Source organism: Petaurus breviceps, unplaced genomic scaffold, assembly GCF_028583685.1.
Source record: "Petaurus breviceps papuanus isolate PSGF00001 unplaced genomic scaffold, PetGlider_PUasm1.0 128, whole genome shotgun sequence".
NCBI classification, from domain to species: domain Eukaryota; kingdom Metazoa; phylum Chordata; class Mammalia; order Diprotodontia; family Petauridae; genus Petaurus; species Petaurus breviceps.
Genome location: NW_027185664.1, coordinates 13,775,522 through 13,793,833, shown reverse-complemented (window position 1 = coordinate 13,793,833; position 18,312 = coordinate 13,775,522).

Genomic DNA, 18,312 nt, shown 5'->3' with positions numbered 1-18,312 from the left:
CTTGGGACTCAGTTTCTTCACCTGTAATAAGTTCATAAGCCTAAATTAGCCTTGAGAAACTTTTAAGATTCTTTCCAGCTCTAACATTATGATTCTATGAAATACCCTTTTATTTCCTTTTTCTCTTTAACCTTTAAGGATGACATCATGAAGGACAGTCAACATCCTTTCACGTGGAAAATTTCTTGATGTCATTGTCAGAGTCAGAATATATTAGGGTGGATAGAAAGGGGGGATCCATTTCAGTGTATTGTTATATGTTCATATGAAGCCTACAATACATGTCCCTTCAAAGAGTTTCCTTAAATATCTGTTTCAGAATGACTCACTGTGTCATGGTTAGAAATGTTTTCCCACTGTTCTGAGAGGTAAGCTACAGGCTTACCTATCACTTAGAATCCTGGATTTATGGCTTGCATTTTCTCTGAATTCTAATTTATGTCCATAAATATAGCATGGCATATAAAATGTCTATGAAAAACTCTGATTCCTATACCCCTAGGTTTCTTAATTCTTTTTTCGTTACCACATGCCAACTTTATCTTTTTCTAGTGGGGATTCAGATCCATACTGCTAGACAGTATGTGTGTGTGTATGTGTGTGTGTGTGTGTGTGTGTGTGTTTTATTGTGGGAGGAAGGGTGGGAGAATCAGAAAAGAAAAGAATTCAAAAGTCTTCTCCAGGGAAGAATTTTAAAGCTGGAAGGGATTTTAACTTAATTTAACACCTTCTTTGAACAGACAAGGTAACTAAAGACTTGAAAATTTAAGTGACTGGACTAAGATCACAATACCAATTGGTAGCAAGCCTGGGAATTGAAATTAAAACCTGACTTCCAGCCTGATGGAGTTATAAGATCTTGGATTTAGAGTAAAAGGGGCCTTAGGTTTTCAAGTTCAATTTTTTTACATTATAAGATGAAGAAATTGGGACCCATAGAGTAAAACTTGTCCATGGTCACATAGCAAAGTAACAGACATAGGATAGGATTCAAACCCAAGACTCCTGACTTTAAATTTTGTAGTCTTTTTTTTCCCAGTGGAAAAGAGATCAATTTTTCATTATGAGTAAACAGATTAAACTGCAGTATTTCTGAAAGAGAAGGTGAATTTCTTTGTTTTTTTTTTTAATTCTCATTTTGTATGCATCATGATAACCTTTGTTGGCACAGGGGTGGGTATTTGCTAGTTGATCTCCGAGTTCTATTTCCATGATTGCCTGTTAGCAAGCAATTTAGGAATTTCAGAAAACTTGAGTTGACTTTTATGACAGGTATATTGCCATGTAGGGGGATGGAGGCCAACAAATCCATTCAATCTTGCCAAGTTTGCCGAATTAAGAAAAAAATCAAAAACCCTTGGTGGTAGAAAATACTGGGACCCCAGTAGCTGATAGAATATAGGCTGCTTGTCCTAGGGGAATTGTCAAGGTTGATTTTCCTGGCCCTCTTCCAGGACTGCAGGGAAGAAATGTTTATATCCTTGTTTCTGTTGATTATGTCACTAAGTGTTTGGAAATGGGCCCTAGGAGAGAGACCACAGTCTGAATTCTGTAATATTAATAATAATACTGAAATGCACATAGGTGACAGGACCACTGAACCTCTGGGATTGCATCCTTGGATTCAGAATAGGGAACCGGTTCTCTGATGAGACCTAGGCAAGGTATTGAGTGTGTTGGTCTAGGGCTGCAGATGAAATTTTTCCTCTGCTGAGTGACCTTGGACAGAGGTCCAACTGTCCTGAGCTCCATGGCTATAAAATGGTGTTACTATTTATTTCATCTTCATTGGAGGCAACCTTAACTTTGCATTTTTACAAGGCCTCTTTCAAAGTGTGTTGACACTAAGGTTGATGGTCCGGTTACTAGATTGAAGATTTGTGGTTGGCAAACTGCTGCATTCCTAAAAAAGATAATTGAGAGTTCAACCATTACAAATATGCTACTCCTAAACACTCTGTGGAAGGGTGTCCTTGCCCTGAGACATTTTATTGCATCAGTCAATTGATCATTCAACAAATATTTATTATCTACTATGCACACCAAAAGGGTAATAGAATGTCCCTATTACATTCTCATCCCCACCCTATCCAATGAAGATGCCATTAAAATGGGAGGGGGGACTTTGGCGGGGGTGGGGAGGAGAGGGGGAGAGAGGGGCAGTCTCTACTCTTAAGGAGGTTTTAGTTCTGTTTACAGAGATGAAACATGTGGACATAAGAAGTTTGTTAATACAAAGGAGTATGTAAATGTAAATGAGTGGGAGTGGCAGAAATGGACCCCAAGTTCAGATGCATGTTAACAAATCCATCAGTCAACCAAAAAGAATTTACTGAAGTGCCTACTAAGTACCAGACACTGTGTTAGGCTCTGGAGGTACAAATACAAATAATGAAGCATTCTCTACTTATGAAGAACTTGGATTCTGATGAGGGAGATGAAAAGTCCTTGTGCAAATAAACATTGAATCAATGCTGAGAGAAAAAATGCAAATAACTATGAAATAGTTAAATATAAGATAGTTTGAGAGGGATGACACTAGTATTTGGGGGATTAAAAACGATTTCATGTAGGAGGTGGTGTTTGAGTTGTGTTTTGGGCTTGCTTGTTTTTGTTTTGTTTCTTGAGCCTGGGTCTCCCTCTCCTAACAAGTTGGAAGTACACTGGCTCCTACAGTTTCTGATCCCAATACTGATGGGCACAGAAGCTTATGACTGCCTCTATTTTTTTTTCCCTGAGAGCAGCTAGGTGGTACAGAAGATTGAGTGCTTGGCATGAAGTCAGGAAGATTCATCTTCCTGAGTTCAAATCTGGCCTCAGACACTTACTAAGTCATATGACCCTGGGCAATTTACTTAACCCTATTTGCTTCTGTTCCTCATCTATAAAATGAACTGGAGAAGGAAATGTCAAATTGCTTCAGGATCTTCTGCCAAGAAAACAAACACCAAATGGGGTCAAAAAGACTTGGACATGACTGAACAACAATTTTTTTCTAACCAAGGCTGGTTTGCTCCTCCTTCGGTAGTGACCTTTCACTTTTGAGGGCTCCCCACATTATCTGCAGACCTAGGACAGACAACCAATCAGCTTCAATCTCCCTACCACTCTAAACTACTGTGCTCAAGGGAGCTGCTTGAGGCAGGCACAAACTACCACACCCAGAAGGCAAGCTGTGTCTTAAGAATTTACCTTTGAATTTTCAGGGAATCAGAAATTTTGGTTATTCAGAAATAACTAGTACTGATGGGGTTATAGGATTCATACTGGATCCCTAAAAGGCAAAGACCATGTCATTGAACTCAACTCAGCCCCTGAACTTTCTCACATATTTCTACCTAGATACTCAATAATCTTTTTAACTGCCCTTTCACTATGGCTCCCTGACCACTTAACTCCTTTCACTGTCTGCACTTGGACCACCCCAGGTAATTTACCACTCCCTAATCACATCCAGATTTTACTGTCTTTTCTGGTGTATAACTACCAGTCTTACCCCCATTAAATCTCTCAGATTCACTTAGAATCTCTAAGCCTTCTATTGGCATCACAATAAGCTCCCTACTTTGACTGGAAGGCTTGAGTAGTAGAATTCTTTCAAGGCAGGCAGCCCTATCCTTGCATTTCCAGATTCCCAGCACCCCAAACCACAACAGTACTTAATTGGATGTCTTACTGTATCAGAGAAGACTCACAATTACACCGAAGAGAAGAGATTCACTAACTCCACTGACCGCTCAGATTTGGTCTGAGCTGTATTCTTCCAAGTAGAAAAACTTCATTGCCCTGAATCGTGTTTGTCTTTTAGTCAATCAATTGACACCACTGATTGGTCCCCCTCCTTCAAGTTTAGCACTATATTAGGGCTGGGAAGGGGAAAGGAGGTATAAAGGCATAAAAAGCATATTCTTTGAATTTGGGAAACTTATGATTCAATGCAGAATGAACATTCTAGGACCACATTTTTTACCTAAAGGAAGGGAAATCCTCAAAAAGAAACAGAAAGGCATAGCCACAAGCCAGGGGAACAGCAGCATTTCAGGAAGAATGTCACAGAGCTCATAGTTGCACAGACCTTAGGGATCTTCTAATCTAATGAGCTTGGAGAGTGGAGGAGAGGAAAAGCCTATCTGACAGATGCACACTGGGAAAACTCCATCAGTAGCAGAGGAAGATCCAGATCCATGATGCTTAAGATAGTGAGGAGGGCTTCGTGGAGGAAGTGGGATTTGAACTGGCCTTTGAAGGTTGATTAAAATTTGGGTTGGCAAAGGCATAGCTGATCAATACATCGATTTAAAAAATCATTTTATTAAGCACTAGATGACTGTATGGATACAAAGACAAAAGCAAAAATATATCCTGCCACATGACAGCTGAGGGAATTTGCCTCACTTGACTATCTACATTTGTTATAAAGTTTTTTTTTCTTTCTTCCTTTTCAATTTATTTATTTTTTCCCCTAATGGAAATAAGTGGGAAGGAAAAAAATAAGTGCTTTATAATTTTCCTTCATGATCTAAACTTCTCACACCTTTTCATTTTCTTATATCTTACTCCCCAGCGCATACTCTGTGATCCTGTCTTCCTTCCCTCTAAGCATTTCCTCTGGTTGCCCTCCTTGCCTGGAACATTTTCCCTTCTCAGCTCTGTTTTCTAACCTCCCTGACCTCTTTTAAGTTCCAAAGTCCCAACTGAAGTCTCAACTAATAGCCCATCTTTTACCTTCTCTAACCCCTCTCACTTCTAATGACTTCTCTCTGATCCTGACTTCCTATTTAGATTGTGTATAGCTTGCTTTGCATATATTTGTTTGCACATTGTCTTCCCCTTAAATGGTAAACTTCTTGAAGAGAGGAGCCCTCTTTCGCTTCTTTTTGTTTCTCCAGTGCTTAGCACTGTGTCTTGTTGATTAAAGTATACAAAATAGAAATAAAGTGATTTGGAGGGAGAGGAAGGCTGTAGAAACTGGGAGACTAGTAAAGACCTCATGTAGAAAGTGACACGAGTTGAACCTTGAAAGAAACAAGAGATTTGTAGAAATGGAGGTGGAGAAGAATCCATTCCAGGCATGCAAGGTAACTAGTGAAAAGGTATGGAGGCTGAGTCACATATGAGGAATAGCAAGAAGGCCAATCTGGACAATCTACAGTGTATGTGAAAGGGAATAATAAGCAATAAGATAGGTTGGGTTCATATTGGCAGGACTTCAAATGCAATGCAAAATAACAACTTACCTTTGATCCTGGAAGTCCTGGAGAGTCAGTGGAGTGTATTGAGTTGAGGAGTGACATGGTCAGACTGTGTTTTGGGAAAATCAGTTTGGCGACTGCAGCAATGAGTATAGTGTACTCCTGGGACAGTGAATACTATCTATTGACTAGACTGTTTTTGCTAGAGAAATAACCTAGAAAAGATAGAATCGGATCCTGGATGACCTTAACAGTTCAGCAAAAGAGTCTCAATGTCGTGGGAGACAGGAAGACATTAAAAATTTCTGATCAAGGGGGTGGCTAGGGGGCACAGTGAATAGAGCACCGTCCCTGAAGTCAGGAGGACTTGAGTTCAAATCTGGCCTCAGACACTTAACACAAAAACTAGCCATGTGACCTTGGGCAAGTCACTTAACCCCAATTGCCCTCTAAAAAGCAAAAAAAAAGTTTCTGATCACAAAATAATGAAGAGCAAAATGAGCAGAACCAAGAGAAAATTGTACAGTAACAGGCATACTGTTTTAAGAACAACTTTGGGCAAATAAGTCATTTTGACTATTATAAATACCCAAATTAACTATGAAGGGCATATGAAAGAAGATGCTATTTGCATCCACAGAAGGAGCTGATAAATAGAAGTGTGTATAGAATGATATTACACACACCCATATACCCACACCTACATACATTATATATATATATATATATGCATATACACACATATTTGTGTCTAATGGTAACTATATCTAGAGTAAGAAGTGGGGAGGGAAGAAATTTATATAATTGTTATACATTTAAAAGGAATAGCAAGCTTACATAATAGACTTGCAATTTCATATGCAATCATCTTGTTTTTTTTTATTGTGAGAGGCTACCTGCCTCTAAGTTTCCCCATTCTGAACATCCTATAAGATTCTTATTTCTTCTTTATACTTTGTAACTAAGTTCAGTGTCCTATCCCCATACATATCATTGTGTATTTCAAAGTAATGTGGGAACTATTGGGTATTAATGCAATTGATTGAATTAACTATTGAGACTAAATTAGAGGTGTTTTTAGTTTGGGGAAAGGCATGTTACTGTGAGAGGTAGCAAAGGGTTAAGTTTCTACAGAAGTGCAAGAATTGCTGAAACAAGACTACTGATAAAAAGTAGTGAAAAAAAAGCCTTGGGAAGAGTTGAGGCAATAGCCTTGAGAAAAAGTTGGGTTCCCAGTTCCCAGAGAATCCTAGATAACACTAAAAGTGAGATGATGTAAAATAAAAAGGAGCTGGCAGCAGCAGGTGGATTTGACTAATTAGAAAGCAGACAGTGGCCTTGGGACACTCAGGCCCAGATAACGACACGTCTAGGTTGGACTGAAGGGGGTTCAGTATTCTGGAGTTGTTAACTCCACTTGCATAGTAAACCTTATGTATGTTATCTAACAAAATTAGAGCCTCATTAGTAGTAATTATGGTAATAGATTGAGATTGCTTTGCGCCGATTGGTTGGCATTAGTAAGAAGATTTTGAGTTGGCCTTACTAACCAAAGGTAAAGTGGGACGGGGGTTAGAAGTGGGGTCAGGATTAGAATAATAGAAGCCTGTGAGCTTCCACAATTTGCACTCCCTGGCAGAAGTTATTTGAGTGACAGCTTTATTCTTTCATTTTCTGAACTCAGACTCAGATTCTGAACTTTTTCATCCATACACTATGCTATGGAAATTCTTGTTTTATTCCATAAATTAAAAATAACACAAATAAAAATTAAAAAAAAATTCTGATCCATGCAGTGGTACGATGAAAAAGCTTAGGCTTTTCTTTTTTTTTAAGGAAGATTAGTCAAGGTAGCAGTGTGAGGGATAGACTGGAAGGGGGAAACCTAAGATCCTAACCTACCTCCCCCAGAGATAAAACAAGGGTCAGCACCAGTTTATAGAAACTAGAGCATAGCCACATCTGACCTATATTGTGAACTTTGTGGGAATTTGCTTGGCTAATGTGAGTTGAGTTATTTTACTGACAGAAGCATATATCCAAGCTTGGTTTGGGGCTTTCCTGTAACAAAACATATAATAAACATATTTAGTGTCTTCTATATGCAAACCTTTGCTTTCAGTGCCTTTGAAAGGCATTTCATGTTTAGATGTCACAGGGTTCCTACAGGATTCCACAAGATTCCACAGGATCTTACAGTATATTAGGGTGTTACAAAATACCAAAGCAGATAGATATAATATACAATTTTACATGATACACCCTAGAAAGTAACCCCAAATAGGGGGATATGTGAAGTTTGAAAGGGAAGGCTTTTTGTTAGCAATTGATAGGGAAAAGAGAAGGTTTCACAGGGGAGATGGATTTTGTATTGAGTTTTAAATTGTAGCTTAGAATTAATAGGATCTTAGAGTTTGAGAGGATCTCAGAGGCCCACTATTCATCTCTCCCTACCCTAATTTTACAGATGAAGAAACTGAGGCTTAGTGAGGTTAAATGATTTTCCCAAGATCATCCAAGCAAGCATCAGAAAAAGGATTTGAAACTAAGTCCTTTGAATCTAAAATTAACATTCTTCCCAATGTACTACACCACTTTGACAGGCATTCCAGGCAATAGGGTCAGGTTAGCAAAGTCATGGAGGTGTGAGAGGACAAGACTCATTCCCCAATTCTAGATCAGCTCACATGGAGGCAAGGGTGATGTCTAGAATGGAGTAGCTCTTTTGCCTTCCTAAGGAGCTCAGCTAACAGTAGGAGAGCCCTCCTGCAATGCCAGCCAGTGGCACTTTAGAATTTTCTAGGTGATTAGCAGGAGTGTTTCCCTGGCTATTCTATAATTAACCCTGCTGATAGCTCTCCTAGTCATTGAATGCTGGGCAAGAGGCTTCATCAACGACAGCACAACAGGGCCTCCCCCTCCCTCCCTCTTCCCCTCTTCTTCCATGCAGGAGGTCTTATTTATCCCTCCCCTAAGGGTATTTCTTTTATTCAAGGGGGGGAGGAAAAAATCTTTCTGCAGAACTGTAATCATTGAAACCCCAAAATTAAAGACAGAAAGACTCATTAAGTCAGTTAATTCCTCCCCTGTGGACTGGCATGGCACAATTCCTTCTGCATTTTGTGCAATTCACTATATTCAATGTCTGAAGGGAAAAACCTTCAGTTTCTTCTGATGTGGCAACTTTCCTTACTGTTCTCTTTAATCTTCCTTCCTTCCTTCGTTTCTTCGTTCCTTCGTTCCTTCGTTCCTTCGTTCCTTCGTTCCTTCCTTCCTTCCTTCCTTCCTTTCTTCTTTCCTTCCTTCCCTCATTCCCTCCTTTCCTCCCTTCCTCATTTCTTTTTCTTCCTTTCCTTCCTAACAAATACATATTAAGCACCTATTATGTACAAAGCACTAGACTAGGTGCCTGGGGGAGATATAAAGATGAATAAAATTGAGTTCCTGTCTTCAAGGAGTTCACAATCTAATAAAGTAGTATCCCATATATACTGAATTCTTAATACATTTTCAAACAATTATTACCATGTACTTCTGCCAATAATAATACTTAAATTGTTTTTCAGACATGGGATCCCAATTCTTTCCTGTGCTTCTCGTTCTCACTCCAATCTCCTTACAATAGAGTTTACAATCCTATTTGTCTTCTTCTGGTGAATCCCAGATATAGACAGAGGATGCTGTGGAGAGTCAAGCCAGAGGGCTTGCATTTGAAGTCTAGCTCTGCCACCTATTAACTCTATGACCTTGGGAAAAGAAGAAACATTTATTCATATCATCATTCATATCCGATTTATCCTAAGAATATCTACCTCACAACAATCCTGTGAGGTAAAGGCTATTATTTCCCCCATTTTAGAGTTGAGAAAACTGAGGCAGACAGATGTTAAGTGGTTTATCCAGGGCCACACAACTAGGAAGTTGGCTGCATTTGAATTCAGGTCTTCTCAACTCCAGACTCAAAGCTCTATCCACTGTGCCACCTAGCTGCCCCTAGATGAATGCTAGATGCATACATTTGAGATTCTTTGGGACATAAATGAAAGTTACAGCTATGCAACCTGACAAGAACACCGAGAAAGAGTTTAGAAAGAGAAGAAAAGAGGACCAGGGTTGGGTGACATTCAGATATAAGCGATGGGAAATGGCTGATGAGCTTGCTCATCTCAGAAGGATCGATAATATAGAAGCAGAATGAAAAGAGATGAATGTCACCAAAAATAACAGACCCCCAAACCAGAGAATGTGTCTAGGAGAAAGCTGCGTTTCAGAGAGGTCAAGAAGACTGAAGACAGGAAAAAGGCAACCGGATTTCACAATAAAGAGATTTTTGGAGTGGAGGAGTTTCAAAATATCAAGTGTTTGGATTGAAAGACAAACTGCAAGGGGTTGAGAAGTGCATTTAGATGAAAAATTAGAGGCAATGAATATGAACACCTTCTCCCAGCCCCCAAGTTTGATTATATAAAGGAGGAGGAGAAATAAAGGACAATGTCTTGAGGGAATCTAAGGGTCAAGGCATTCGTTTTTGAAACATGGGGTGGATCTGGGTATGTTTGTAGTCAGAGAAGGGGAGAATGAACAAGAAGAACATGAAAGAAAAGAAGAAAGATAGTAGTAATTAAGAGACCAACCCTCCAAAGGAGGAGATAACATCAAGGGCACCTATAGAGGGGTTGGCACTGGCTGCCAGAAGGGCCTCCTCTTTTTCAGCTCCCAGAGCAAAGGACTATTTGGTAGAGTTCTGTTGTTGAGGGAAGAAAGAACAGTAGTGAACTTAAGTGATGAACGTGACATGCATTTAGCCTTTGAATTATCCATCCACTAAAAAATATAAACGTAGAAATATGTGTACATATGTAATATATGTGTGTCTACATATATACATGCACACATATATGCATATGTATGCATACACACACATATATTTATATATATTTCTAGGTATCTCTCTATCTGCCAGTGACCAACCAGGTACTGTTTTAGTCCTTGTGAGAATACAAAATGAATGAATTGTGGTACCCATGAGCTGCAGACCCTTAGTTCAAGGAAACAAAGTAAATTTTGTCAGAGAAAGTACTAGGTAAGGAAACAAGTCAGAATGTGCATTAAAGGCCTACATGAGTCATGCATATAAGAAATGCTATAGGAATGCAGTGAAGGGCAGAATCAATAGAGGATAGATTGGTCAGATGTCCTTGCAGAGGAGAGAAAGCTTGGTTCTATCTTGTATCTGGGAAAGTACAAGACACTATTACAAGGAAAAGAAGATAAAATAGTGGAGGAGGGTGTGCTCATGTAATTCTCATCTCTAAAGCAAGAGCAAAGAATACTATTGACAATAGCAGCAGGTTAATTAAGATGCTGAGAAAGTTGGCACATTTCCAATTCAGATCAACACTATTGAAAGCGTAGGTGTAACTAACCAGTGTTTGTTCATTCCTACCCAGATAGTAGAATTTACAATAGAGACAGAGTAGAATGGGACAAAAAGATTCATGTGCTCCATTCACTGTGGCTACTCTGAGTGCTGGGGGAGCAGGGCCTACTCCATTCATCCACAAGTACTATACACACACAAGGACTCATTAACATTCATTTTTATTACTGCCCATTGCACATTAGCACCATTATCTAGACTAGCTGCGAAGGAGGCCCAGGTCAGGAGAATTTTTATATGAGGAGCGGGCATGTGTGACAAATGTCAGGAATATGGGACAGTTCATGTACATCTCTCAAAACCAAAGAAATCAGCTGCCCACAATCCTTAGGGGTGAAGAATGGTTGCAGACGGTTGATTTTTCCTAAGAGCTTAATTTTGTTTACCCATCTTCTTTCTTGATAGAATCAAGAACCTTAGACCTAGAAGGACCCATGGTATTCATCTAGTCCAAGACTCATTTTATAGATGACAGAAACTGAGAATCATAGGGTTTAAATATTTTGCCCAAGGTCACACAAAGAATTAGCGGCAGAACTGCACCTAACCCTCAGGTCTCTAAGTTCCTACTTCATAACTCAGCATACTGCTACCCTTTCTCATGCCCATCACATGTAATCCTAAAGTGGCCCTCTTAAGTAGTGGTCAGCCACCGACTAGTGGCTGATGCATTGGATAATCTTACTGTATAGTAAGGGTAGAGGGTAAGTATGCCAGATGAGGCGCCATTACAAAATCCTGCTTTAAGGGATTAAGAGTATGGGAAAGGAAAGTGATAATTAGATTAGTAGCTCCAATGCCCCAAACTGAGAGAGCAGAAGTCTGAAGGATTAAAATAGGATGAGAAGATATTGTCTAACTCTGATCCTTTGAAAGCTAGTAGAGATTTATATCTTTGTCTCATTTTCTCCTTTTGAAAAAAAATGGATATCCAGAGAGTGTCATTTAGATTTAGCATGAGTTTCCCACCCCCATCCAGGGGTGTACAAGAGTCAATTCAAACCAGTTCTCCCTAGCTGATCATTAAGTTTTCAGTGTGAGCATTTACATCTTGAAAATTTGAAACAGTGCAAATCAGGGCTTTAATTATTGTTTTGTTGATTGTCTAGACTTAAGAAAGTGATAGAAAAAATGTTAATAATATAGATTAAGTATGTTGTATGTGTTTTTCAGAGACTAAGTTGTTAAACATTTAAACATTCCGACTAACACATTCATAAGTACCAACTATTATCAAGATGCTAGAATAGGTAACAAAAAGGCTCCTGTCAAAGGTCTTACAATCTAGTAGTGGAGTTGGGGAGTCAGAAAAAGGAGTGAGACAATAAGAAAAATGCACCAATAACTTGTAATACAGAGGAGAGGATCAGTACTCTGACTCTTATCACAAGGCCCAAGCAAAGTGATGTGGGAGTTCAGACAGAGAGGTGACAGACAGCTCTCTTTGGTAAGGACCAAAGGGGGTTTCATGAGACTTAATTTGAGCTGGCTCTTGGTGACTTCGTAGGATTTCAACAGATGGAGACAGAACATGGGGAAGAGTTGAAAATGTGATAGCCAGGAAAATAAGGACCATTTGTGAGCAAATATGAGTAATCTAGTTTGGTAAGAGTATGTGCCCCAGGTAAGAAAGCAGTAAATGATATTGGAAAGTTATACTGAAGCTTTATTGTGGAACTCTAAGGTGAGAAGATTAGATTTTACTTTATAGGGAACTGGAAGTCATTGAAGGATTTTAAGTAGAGAGTGAAATGTGATGATTATAATTGGACTTTAGGAAGATTAATTTAAGAAGATTGCAGGAAGTAAGACAGGAGAGGGTGTATGTGTGGAGACCAGGAAGGAGGCTATCATAACAGTTCTGGATAGGAGTAATAAAATATTACATTAGAGTGATAGAAATGAAGATGAAGGAGGAGATGAATTCATTGCATCAGAGAATCCACAAAATTTGACAACTGATTGGATAAAGGGGGAGGAAGTCTAGAAAGAGGAAGAAATAAAAGCCCATATCAGATCTCAGAAGTTTCAATGATGACCTTGTGTTTCCATCCCCCCAACCATCCTTGTCTATGAATTGGTCTAACATCCTGAGGTCTTTCCCTGGCAGGATTAATGTCCTTGTCCTCAACCAGGGATTGGTTTTACCTCTCTGTTATCAGAAAATAGGAATCCTGATAAAAAAAAAAAAAGATGTTTGTCTTTTCTGTTTTTGGGTGTTCAGAACAAGCTAGTATAGCATGATCATACCTTCTTAGAAAGGAGTCTGTAAGAAATGACCCCTAGGTTTGAAGACTTACCTGTGTTAATCTAAGACTTTCCCTCATTAAAAATGAAGGGACAAGTAAGGGAGACAGCACTTGACAAAGGAATGCTTCTTCAGAAAGAAGACCAAAGGAATAGAGTGAAGATGCAGAGAGATTTGTCAAATGAGAGGTGGTTACATCAAATGGGTTCCACGTTTTTAGTGTCAGCTTAGTAAAAATGAAACTATTTAAGTTCATGGCACAGAAGATGGCTTCCCCTCTCCTAGGTACTGAGAAATATGTCTTTTCCCTCAATCAGGTCCCTGGTCCTGTTCCACCTATCAGAAGTCTGTTCTCGAAACCTAGCTTGACCTCTCCTCCTTAGGTACTTCTGCCCCAGACTGATTACTAAGGACATAGCATGTCAGCCTCATAGAACAGTAGACCTCTGTGCCCCTTGTTTAAAGGAACTCTGTTCCCAGTTGATTTGTTAATAGAGGTTAGCATTGTAATCTGAGACCCTGAGTTAGTAGTGTGCTGTGAAATCTGCGGGTGGCCACCACACGGGAGGCACAACTCTCATCTATGACTGGGAGAAACAAACGATAATGGCAAGATGCTAATGCCCCTAAATGTGCTCAAAATGATGATGTAGCATATCCGGCTTTCCGGTCCCTTTGCGTGACTAGGCAGAGCCTGTGGTTGCTCTGAAATATAAATGTGCCTGGGAGAACTCTTTAAGGAATGTTTGTCTCCCAGTGATAGAAACGATTCATTACCATCCAGACATCCCAGGCTCCTCCAACCGATTCCAGCGAGTGTGTGTGGAAACCTTTGCACAGAATATTGCAGCTTAATTGTGCCTGAGGGTGTATTTTGACAAACAAGGCAAACTCATTATTATCCATCGATGCTTGCCTATTAATTGAACAATTAGTAGTAATAGCTTCGTTGTATGCAGTGGAGCCCCTGGCCTCCCAAAGCACTGTGCTGACGTCCTAAAACACAAGGATGCTCCTCCGCATGAGGCAGAGGTAGGACCTCTGGGGTCCCTGCAGCAGCTGCCCATGATTCACAGAAACTCCCCCATCCCTGCAAGGAACAGCACGGAGGAAGAATGTCAGTGAAAGGGGAGGAAGGGAGGTAGGGAGGGTTGCTATAGTCACTCATGGTGGGAATAGAGCAAAACACAGCCAAGGCGAGAAACTGCTGCTTCCATTGGCTGAGCCTGGGAAGATGAAGACATGAAGAGCTCTGTAATAGATTAAATATCTTCACAATCCTTTTAGCCAAATTAAAAATATATTAAGAGCATACAGTAGAGACTGAACTACAGAGCCAAGCTCTACATCTTTGCTTGCAAATGAAATCTTTCTATTGGGGGTGGGGTGGTGACATGGAGGGTGGGAGGCTGGAGAGTCTGCAGTTTTTCATATTAAAAACTTTTTTCCTCAGATGAATTCCTAATCAGACACTTTGATTGCAGTCACAACAGGCCTGCCGGAGTATCCATGCTATGATTGGACTAGTTTTTCCACACCAGACATGTGACATGTCCATTTTCTCCATTAGCAGCTCATGAGCCCAAAACTGCTAACAACTACGATTAGATTTTATCCATCATTTTATCAGACATTTCAAGATAGGAGTGTTGACATGTAGACCTCATGGCACTGTATTGTCACAGAGTTCAAATATAATTACGTCCCCCCCCCCCCTAGAGATTGGTGGCAGGGAAACCCCTTGATTTGATTGCAAGTTGTTTGTTTATTTCCAATTTTTTAATCCCAGAGGAGGAGAGAAGGGCACAAAATGCTATCCATAACATCCTCTTCATATTCTATTATGGAGCATTTGTTTTCAGTAGTGCAGAAAAGCATAGGAATAGGAAAGGGAGGCTTTAAAAGTTCCCAGGCTCAGATGATGACCAAGGCAGATTTGGGTTGTCAAAGGCAGCACAGGCTGGCTTTTCCTTTCAGGGATTTTGGAAATAACCATACATCATCCTTCATTTACCTCCAGATTTCTAGGATAGAGTAAGTTCATCACCCGAGTGACTGGGAGTGGGGTATTAAGGGTGGGAGGATTGAGGGGGGGAAGAGACACCTGGCACACTCACTGAATGGTGAACAAATTAATGTCTATAGCTTGACCTGGTGCTGATGCTTGCCATCATAATCAGCTTCCAAAAACTTTCTAATTCTTCTATAGCTCAGCTTTTTAGTTTCTTGGAATTTCTCTCTGAGCATGACTTTTATCCTTAACAGTTTGCCTATGAATTTTGTCCCACAATCTCCACCATAATATGTGTCAAATTCCTGACTTCCTCTGACTTGGAACACTTAAGGACCCTCTCCCACCATGATGAAATCCCAGCATTGAATCTCAAAGTATGTTTCCTAGGGTACACCTTGGGAAATTTCTTGTTAGTTGCTATCTTGACTCCATACATTACTATTTCTGTTCCATATTTCCCAGAATTCCACTCACTGAAAACTTCCCTGCTGGATTCTTGGTGCACTTGACCTGAAGGTATCTCGTACCCACCTAATGAACAAGAGATAGAATAAATCACTCTGGTGGTACCTATTCATCTTAATAGTTACCTTCCCCATCTGGCACCGAGTGATATAACATTTCCTTAATTGATCATATTGGCTTAGCCCTCTCTAGCTCAAAGTACAAGTTAACCTTCAGTGAACATTTCCCAACTGGTTTTCCTTACTTTAGTTTCTCATCCCTGAAATCCATCCTATGTATCACTTTTTGACTAATATTCTTAAATTTGTATTTCCCAATGTCATTCCTCTGGCTTTTCATTGCTAACTACTGAAATCTAAGACCCTGCCTCAATTATCAACTCCTTGAGAGAAGTGACTTTTTGTTTTGTCTTTATATCTGTAGTGGCCAATAGAGTACCTTGTATATATCAAGGACTTCAGAAAAAAAAATGTTTGTTAAATTGAAATAAGGCCGAATTTCACTTCCTTCAAAGCTTTCCACAGACTGGGACCAATTTGCTTTCTTGGATTTCTCTCTATTATCCTGCATTTAATCATTTCAGGGGATTCAGACTGGTCTCCTCACTGCTCCCTGGGCATTGCAGATGAATTCTGTTTGCCTTTGCCTTTGGCTCCTATGACCTTTCCTCTACCCCCTCCCCATGGCTCCACCTCTTCCTCAAATTGTCTCCTATCTCTTTTCTCTTTAAGTTCTTTGTATCTCCTACGGTCTGGTTCAGGTCAAGAGAGTGAAGGGACAGATAAACTCAAGGAGGTAGCTGAACTTCAGCAGGAAGAGGAGAAATGAGGTAGCTAATTAGATTTAATTAGATGGTCTTGCTGGTAACTGAATTCCTGCTTGAGAACTTCACAGAGAGGACAGCCTGGAGCAGGTTCAATTTCCATTAGGGCTCAGCAGGGAAGTGCTAATTGTGAATCAAAGGCAGTTGAGTAAGTGTTTGCACATTGCTAGAAAAGGCGGGAAGTCCACCATCAATAAACGAGGATCCTTCAGGTGAAGGAACTTGGCAAGCAAGGAATAGGCTTTAGTATTCAGTCAGGAAAGCTGTCAACAAGTACTACAGAGGACCAAGCATCTTGCTTCAAGAAAGTGTGGACAGCAGGGGACTTAATTACTTAGGGATTTGTGGTGATCCCCCAATGCTGATGTCCTTGACAGTTTCAAATAATAGTTGTGCATGCACAAAGTACAAGTTGATTTCTTTCTTACAGATACCACAGAGTCAAAGAACTTTAGAACTTGAAGAAATCCCAGAAGTCAGCCAGTCTAAATCACCACTCCCCACTAAAGATGCCTTCTACTGTATAACCTACATGCATATGTCATACTCAGCTTCTAGACGCTTTCTAATTTTTCTATAACTCAGCTTTTTAGTTTCTTGGAATTTCCACAGTTTCTCTATGAATTTTGTCTGACAATTTCAACCATAACGTGTCAAATTCCGACTTTTTCTGACTTGGAATGCTTAAGGACTGTCTCCTACCATGATTAAATCCCAACATCAAATCCCATACTCTGTTTCCCAGGGCACACTGTGGGAAGTGGTCATTCATGTTCTACTTAAATACCTCCAGTGACAAGAAACCCACTACCTCGTGAGTCAGCCATTTTGCTTTGGAATAACTTTCATTTTAAGGAACATTTTTCCTGAGATCAAGTCTAAAGTTGGCACCTTCCGCCCACTACTTCTGGTTTGACCTTCTAGAACAAAAGGACCACAGGCTTACAGAGGAGAGGTGAAGGAGCAGAAGAATGCAGTTTTACTGTTCACGTTACCGAGGAAAAGGAAATCCTTCTTAAAAGAATAGATCTTCCAAGAGGAAACAGAATAAGGAGAATTTGAAGAGAAGAGGGAAATCCTAACTAACATTAGGAGGTTGTACTATAAAAGTCTGTGACACAAAGAAGAGAAGAAAGAACAGAGAAGTAGTGTAGTCAAGAAGACCTGTGTTCAGATCTTGCCACAATTACCTAGTATCTAAGTGATCATGGTCAAGTCACTTAAATTTTGAGCCTCATTTTTTTTTCTTTTCAGAGGGCAGTTGGGGTTAAGTGACTTGCCCAAGGTCACACGGCTAGTTTTTGTGTTGTGTCTGAGTCCAGATTTGAACTCAGGTCTTCCTGACTCCAGGGTGGGTACTCTATTCACTGAGTGCACCATCCAGTCCCCCTGAGCCTCACTTTCTTTATCTGTAAAATGGGGATAATAATTGCCCCTGCCTCAAAGGGTTATCATGATACCTGAATGAGACAGCATATGTAAAGTGCTTTACAAACCTTTCAGGGTAGTATAAATGCTAGCTCTTGTACTAGCTATTGGCATAGATAAGTGAACTGGACCGTCTCAGGAGGAAGCAGTTTCTTGTATTCCAGGAAATTATGAAGTCATTTTAAAGATACCATTAGGAAAGAGGGAATCTAATAATGGTTGGAGAAAGAAGAGGTTAATTACACCTATGAAACAAAAATGCCACTACTACTAAAGTTAATTTAGAAACGGTACCAATCAAATGATTTTTAAAATGTTAAATTTGCAGAAACAAAAGATCTAGAATGTTAAAGGAAATAATGAAAAAAATGGAAAATATAATCATAATTCAGACCTCAATCTATTATAAAGCAGCAATCATTAAAACTATTTGGTACTAGTTAAAATATATGCAGAAAGACCAATAGAACAGACTAGAGAAGAAGGAATTAGAGATTGTAGGGAATTTAGAGAATTAGTTCAGCAACCCAATCTTCTACAAATGTGAAAATATAAATATCTAGTGAAGAGCTCTCTATTTGATAAGAACTTCTGGGAAAACTGGAAAGTTGTATGGTGGAAATTAGATTTAGATCAACATGTTATACCATACTCTATATAAATTCAAAATAGACACAATTTGAATAATAAACATAATACCAT